This window comes from Engystomops pustulosus, chromosome 6, assembly GCF_040894005.1.
Source record: "Engystomops pustulosus chromosome 6, aEngPut4.maternal, whole genome shotgun sequence".
NCBI classification, from domain to species: Eukaryota; Metazoa; Chordata; class Amphibia; order Anura; family Leptodactylidae; genus Engystomops; species Engystomops pustulosus.
The window spans coordinates 143,811,370-143,819,017 of NC_092416.1; the positions used below are offsets into that span (position 1 = coordinate 143,811,370).

Below are 7,648 nucleotides of genomic sequence, written 5' to 3' on the forward strand. Positions count from 1 at the left end.
CGGCCACGCCCCCCATGGGGAATGTATTTATCATGATACTCAATGTGATGTACAACATGGAAAACAGCTAGTACAATACATTACAATCTACTGGTAATATCATGAAAGAATAGCTGTGAGTGGCATTGGTTATTGGAGACTGTGCGATTCACACTGCGTAGTAGGGGCTCATATCAAAGAATTGCTGCAGATCACTCAGGTAAGAGTGCCATCAAGAAAATGTCTTCAGGTTGTTTTATAGAAAAAAAAAACACAGAAGAAAGTCACTGTACCGGAGGGGGTATAGCTCAGTGGTAGAGCATTCGACTGTAGATTGAGAGGTCTCTGGTTCAAATCCAGGTGCCCCCTTCTATTTATGTTTTACCTTTGGTACTGCGCGATTCTCAAAATATGGAATATAACAATACTATTAATCGCCCACAGATAAACACATGGCATTTTGAACCCGTTTTTGATTTGTTTTTTAAGCAGTACATTAAAAAACGCATGCTCTTTTTGAAAATGCATCCATTTTTGCACAGATTTAAGTAAAATAATTGGTAAAACCTGTAAAAACTGATGTGTTTTCAAAAAAGTATGCAGTATTTAATGGACTGCTTAAAAAATTTACCCAAAACTCTGGTACACTGCTTGATTCTGCACCAAAAAAGTCTCAAACTGCGAAAAACTTGCACAAAGAAAGATAAAGAAAACAATAGGAGTGATACGTGTCCCCCACTGAGCGTCATGCAGCAGTGCTTAGTGACAGAGGGGGTATAGCTCAGTGGTAGAGCATTCGACTGTAGATTGAGAGGTCCCTGGTTCAAATCCGGGTGCCCCCTTCTAATTTATGTTTTACCTTTGGTACTCCATGATTCTCAAAATATGGAATATAACAATACTATTAATCACCCACAGATAAACCATGAAAGATTAAAAGTGTTCTAACCTCTGCATGGAAAAGTCACTTCAAATGAGCCCACACCAGCTTAACAATGGATATATCTTTATCAGTGAGGCACATGTATCATAGTTTTTCCGCTGCCACTTTCTCAAGTTTCCTGAAGTTGTCCTACTTAAAGATTGCAACGTATCTTAAGTTTTCCCCTTTGTGATACATGTGATGAGTTACCCTTTTAGTCTCACTTTTGCGACTTTTTGTGGTGTGCAATCGCAAGCGTAAATAATAAAATGAATGAATGAATAATAAAATGAATAAAGAACCCATAATGCCCCATCTCATATACAAAATCAAATTTTACATAAAAAAGGAAAATCACCACATAACACTACACATGGGGTATCACCACGTCCGTAATAACCCGTAAAATAAAATAAAATTGTTACTGAACCCGTATGTTGAACGCAGTAAAAAATTTCATTAATAAAGCACAAAAATTACAATACTTTCACATCCAACCTCCTAAAAAAAATGTAATGTTATAAAATGTGATCAAAAAGTAACATTTACCCCACATGATACCAATAAAAAGTACAGCTTGTCCCACAAAAAATAAGCCCTAATACAGCTCCGTATATAAGAATAAAAGTTTTATGCCTTTTAGAACATGGCGATGCAAAAATAAGCAAATTTATCAACAAATGAGTTCTATATTGTTCAAAATAAGGTAACCATAAAAAAGCTATATAAATGGGGGATATCTGTAATCGTGGTGAACTTTATAATAAAAATAACATATTGTTTTTATTATACAGTGAACGGCCTACAAAGAAAAAACTAAAAACCCTAAACCAGAATTAATGATTTTGTCATTCTCACCAAGAAAGAGTTAATACAATCTCATCAATTAGCTATTGATCCCCCCCTAAATGCTTCAACTCAAAAGTGGATCTTATCCCAGAAATAATAAGCCCCCATATGTCCACGTTACAATAAAATGAATTTTATGGCCTGTAAAATGTGATAATGCAACTCTGCTCTTAATGGCGCCTCCTTCCCTTCCATGCGCGGGCGTGTGCCTGTACAGAAGTTTGCCACAACATATGGGGTATCAGTGTACTCGGGAGAATGGGGTAAATTATTTGGTTTTACTATAATTAGGCCTCTCAAAGTCACCTGAAAACTGAGCAGGTGCCTGTAAGTATAGGTTTTGGCGATATTCATAAAAATGTGAAAAAATGCACCCACAATTCTAAGCCCCATAACAATCTAGGAAAACTAGAGAATGCGGAAAAAGCCATGCCAACATAAAGCAGACATTTGGGAAATGTTATTAATAACGTTATTTGGGTGATATGACCATCTACTTAAAAAGAAAAATTTTTGAAACGTTGAAAATGTCGAATCTTTCTAAATTTTTGACAAATTTCTATTTTTTTCATAATTAAAACGCAAAAGATATCATCCAAATATTTCCACTAATTTGAAGTACAATGTGTGACGAGAAAACAATCTCAAAATTATGTTAAAGCATTTGAAGGTTATAATCACTTATAGCGACACAGGGCAGAATTAAAAAATTGTGCTTGGTCCGGAAGCCCTAAAGTGGCTTGGTCCTTAAGGGGTTAAAAGTGCTCTAGCCTCTGCATGGAAATGTCATTTCAAATGAGCCCACACCAGCTTAACAATGGATATATCTTTATCAATGGGGCCCATGTATCATAGTTTTCCATCTGCCACTTTCTCAAGTTTCCTGAAGTTGTCCTACTTAATGATTGCAATGTATCTTAAGTTTTCCCCTTTGTGATACATGTGATGAGTTACCCGTTTAGTCTCACTTTTGCGACTTTTTGTGGTGTGCAAATTTTTGTGTCCCAAAGGCTGGTGCCACACGTAGCGCTTTGTCTGCGCTTGTAAACACAGACACAAGTCGCATCGGCGTTTCTATGGAAACGCCTGCGATTGGGAACGAGCCACAGGTGTTTTGCATTAAATTAAAACAAAACACTGGCGGCTCGTTCCCGATCGCAGGCGTTTCCATAGAAACGCCGACGCGATCGGGCCGAGGCCCTCCCCGGTGGGCGCGACTTTGGGTGAAGACACACAGTGGGGGACATTTACTTACAGTGTCGGTGTCTGCATTGGCTTTGTTACCGACCTGCTCTCGGAAAGAAGATACACATTTAATATTGTGGAGCTGTGCAGAGACATTTCTGGCGCCGAGACTATTTTCTGTCCCTGGGACAAAATCTGTCCCGAGCACCAGAAATGTGTCCAACAGTCCCTGCTAGACCAGTTTTCTTTTGGTCTACTTTCCGTCAGTTTACAGCGCCCAAAAAGGGCTGCGACACATATTAATTGTGTCTGAGTTTCCACTCCGCCAAAGCCACGCCCCTTTTCGGAGAACAGTCGGAGTAGACGGAAAAAGTCATTTTTTCTGGCGCCGCCAGATAATAAATAGGTCTGAGAGCAGAACATGTGGTGAGAGCGCCACAAAACTGGCGGAAACGCCATAGTAAATGTCCCCCATTGCGTTTTTGGGCCGTTTTTACTAAGTGCGTTTTCAGATCGTTAGAAACGCATGCGTTTTTTGAAAACGCATCCGTTTTTGTCCGTTTTTCATTGCGCAATTTTGGAAAACGGACGAAAACGCATGCGTTTTCAAAAACGCATGCGTTTTAAAAAAACGGATGCGTTTTTTAACGCATGTGTTTTTAACGATCTGAAAACGCACTTAGTAAAAACGGCCCAAAAACGGCCCAAAAACGCCATGTGTGTCTTCACCCTTTGTCTGCGTTTGCGTTTGCAAGCGCAGACAAAGCGCTACGTGTGGCACCAGCCAAATAGTAGCTCCCAAAAGTAAGTCTGGGTCTAGCATGCTCTATTTTGGGACTGAGGGCGCGTTCACACGTTGCGCTTTGGTTTCGTTTTCATTGCGTTTTAAAACACATTACAACAGCTGAGGAGAGTTGATTTGTCTAACCAAATTACTATTTACATTTGTTAACATCGCGTTTACAATGCGTTTTATAAACGCAAGCGTTAACAGTAATGTAATTAGGCAAATCACCTCATCTCAGATGTTGTAATGCGATTTAAAACGCAATAAAAATGCAACCAAAGCGCAATGTGTGAATGCGCCCTGAGGGCGCGTTCACACGTTCCGCTAGCGCCGCGTTCATAATGCGACGCTAGCGCACAGGGGGCGGAGTTTTGGGCGATCGCATATGCGTTTCCAGAGAAACGCATGCAATCGGGTTATTAATCGCATGCGTTTCCCGGGAAACGCATATGCGATTGGCCAGAGCCCCGCCCACTGTGCGCTAGCGTCATATTATGGACGCGACGATAGCGGAACGTGTGATCGCGCCCTCAGGGTGATGCCTCACATGGCGTTTTGAACCCGTTTTTGGTCCGTTTTTAAGCAGTCCGTCCGAAAACACATCCGTTTTTGATCAGTTTTAATTAAGTTAATTGGTAAAACCTGTAAAAACGGATGTGTATTCAAAAAACGGATGACTTTAAAAAAAACGCATGCGGTTTTTAATGGATTGCTTAAAAACGGACCAAAAACGGTTTCAAAATGCCATGTGTGGCATCACCCTTAGTAGGTGCAGGAATGGGACATTTTCAAAGCCCAAAAGTCTCACAAGTTGAACAAACATCTCAGTTTTAAAGATAAATTCGGCCACTGCATTACATCCTGGAGGCAGCTAACTCTGGTACGCTGCTCAATTCTGCACCAAAAAAGTCTCAAACTGCGAAAAACTTGCACAAAAAAGATAAAGAAAACAATAGGAGTGATACGTGTCCCCCACTGAGCGTCATGCAGCAGCGCTTACTGACGGATATATACATTGCTGAGTGTGAAGAAGTTAAAGTTGGGATCGGATCAGGTGACTTGCATTATGCTGTAACTAATTTATTTACCTGGTTCTGAATGTTGAAGGATACAGTAGAAAAAATTTTTCCAAAATTTTGTAGCAGAAAAAAAATCAGAAAATGCTACAAATATCAGTGGGGGTATAGCTCAGTGGTAGAGCATTCGACTGCAGATCGAGAGGTCCCTGGTTCAAATCCGGGTGCCCCCTTGAAAGTGACATTTTACATTTGGTACTTCATGTTTCTTAAACTATGGAAGATAATACCATTAGTCACTCACAGATAAATCATGATTCAAGGTGCTCTTACCTCCGTGTGGAAATGTAGTTTCATATGAACACTTAGTAGTAAATGTAGTAATGTTATAATGGAGCGTTCTGACCTGATTGTATAATGGAGTTACCCATTCACATATGAACACTATGTATGAGCCCAGGAAGTATTCATAAAAATTTACCAATGTCCCAACATTTTTTTTAGGTAAAATAGTAACAATGATCATATGGGGAATATATTTTTTTTTAAAAAGTTTTTATTTATGAATTTTTCATTTTTAAATCCAACAATAACACATTATAACATTAGACTACGGCGCAGCGTAGTAATATTTGAAGATAGCAAAACAGCATAGGCAAATATCGCATTCGTTCAAATGGCATTTTAGTATCAGAAATAGATGACCATATCAGTACATATACAGTATGTAAACGCCGCGGTCGGAACTTAATGAACAAACATTCAGTCACCCACTCATGCAGACACACAAAAACAGAACACTAACAACACATCACACCACCCTCTCCGCATAGAAAGAAAAAGGGGGGAGAGAGAAAGAGAAAAAAAAAAAAAAGGGAGGGGGAGCCAGGCAAAGGAATTTGTTTATGATAGATACTTTACACCGCAGTGTTAGAGTTCATGTTCCATCTAGACCAAATAAATTAAAATTTTTGAGGGCATTGTCTGTTATTGTATACAGAGTAATACATAGGGATAACCTTGTTGACCAGCGTAATCCATTTCTGCAGGGGAGGGGGGTCACGATCCTTCCAGGACATGATCACCACCTTACGAGCGTAGTACAGGACGAGTCTAAAGAAGATCCTATCATAATGGCCACCAATGACCTCATTTATTACTCCCAAAAGGCAAACCTTAGGGTTGGCTATATGAGGAAAGCCAAAATGACTGTTGAGGAAGGTTAGCACCTCTGTCCAAAATGCACTGACCCTGGGGCAGGCCCACACACAATGTAAGAAAGAACCACAAGCTACCTGACATCTAAAGCAGTTATCATCCTGTTTAGCCCCCATACGATTAAGTCTTGCCGGGGTGTAGTAAATTCTGTGAAGGAATTTTGTTTGAACTAGGAAATCCCTAGCGCTCACCACTGAGTCAGAGTATGAGTGCTCAACTTCCCCCCATTCCTCTTCTGAGAGGTCCGGGATATGTTCCCTCCAGCGCTCGTGAGCCCGATCAAATGGTCTAATTCCCTGTGCTTGCAGAACAGTGTACACTTGTGTGAGAGTTCTAGATAGATCAGGGGTTCCTAGCAGGGTTTCCAGTTCAGTGAATTCAGTTGTCAGTTTAGTGGACCCAAACTGGGCCTTAAAGGCGTGCCTCAGTTGGGAGTAGTGGAAGGAAGCCATGGGGGACACGGAAAATTTCTCCCTCAGTTCACTAAGGGAGAGTAGCTTGGAGTTTGAGGATAGCAATTGACCGATGAACTTGACACCTGCAGCCCCCCACATCATCCACCCAGGTAGGGAGGGAAAGTGTGGGAACCAAGGGTTTAACCAAATGGGAGATCGGGGAGACACAGGAGGGGGAGAGTTGGGGCTGACTAGTAATTGAGCTCGTCGCCAGCATACTGCTACTGTGCGCAAAGGAATTGGGATTGAGGCCGGGGATTTGTACCTATAGAGAAGGTTCGTAAGAGCTTCATATGACCCCATCAGAGACCCTGCCAAAGCAGTAGCTGCATTCCCCCTATCTATGTCAATCCACCACTGTGCGTAGACAAGTTGGGACGCCAGGTAGTAAAGGTATAGGTCAGGTGCCGCCAATCCACCTCGGGATCTAGGAGCCTGCAGCACGGCCAAACTGAAACGTGGGCTGTTCCCTTGCCAATAAAAAGATCTTAAAATACTGTCTATACGTTTAAATAGTAGTTTGGGGAGTAGTACCGGGCAGGAGTGCAGTAGATATAAAAATTTTGGTAGAAAAATCATTTTAAAAATATTAATGCGACCATATAGGGATATGGGTAATGTGGACCATGCTTGCAGCCGTTTCTCTGTGTCTGCTATCAGGGGGTCAATATTTAATACAACATATTCCTGGACCCTGTGGGACACCCTAACACCAAGATATCTAAAGCTAGATACCACCTGCAGGGGTACAGAGAGATTGAGACTGGTATTGCCGGATAAAGGGAAAAGGACTGACTTATCCCAATTTACCCGTAGGCCTGAGATGGAGCCAAATCTGTCTATTAGGGAAAGAAGGGACACTAGGGAAGCGCCAACATCTCCAAGGTATACTAAGGTGTCGTCTGCGTATAGAGAAACTTTTTCTGTGATCGTCCCCCGTACCAATCCAACTATATCAGCGGAGAGGCGAATAGCCACAGCAAGGGGTTCAATGGCCAATGCAAAAAGTAGCGGGGACAACGGACAACCCTGCCTGGTGCCCCGGCCCACGGGGAAGGGAGCAGACACGTTCAGGTTAGTTCTGACCCGGGCTTTCGGACCCTGATATAGAAGCTGGACAAGGGCCAGGAATCTGGGGCCTATTCTCATTTTAGCCAGGAGGGCCCAAAGATATGGCCACTCGACAGAGTCGAAGGCCTTGCAATTGTCAAGTGATAGAACAAAGCCAGGATCAGGA

General features: G+C 41.8%; 2 non-coding genes across 2 annotated transcripts; both read left to right on the top strand.

Moving 5' to 3' along the window:
• The first annotated feature begins 749 nt into the window (after nt 1-749).
• Nucleotides 750-821, top strand: TRNAY-GUA (transfer RNA tyrosine (anticodon GUA)). Its single transcript has one exon. It is a non-coding gene; the product is annotated as a tRNA-Tyr (tRNA).
• A 4,078-nt stretch (nt 822-4,899) lies between these two features.
• Nucleotides 4,900-4,971, top strand: TRNAC-GCA (transfer RNA cysteine (anticodon GCA)). The gene has a single exon. It is a non-coding gene; the product is annotated as a tRNA-Cys (tRNA).
• Nucleotides 4,972-7,648: the final 2,677 nt, after the last annotated feature.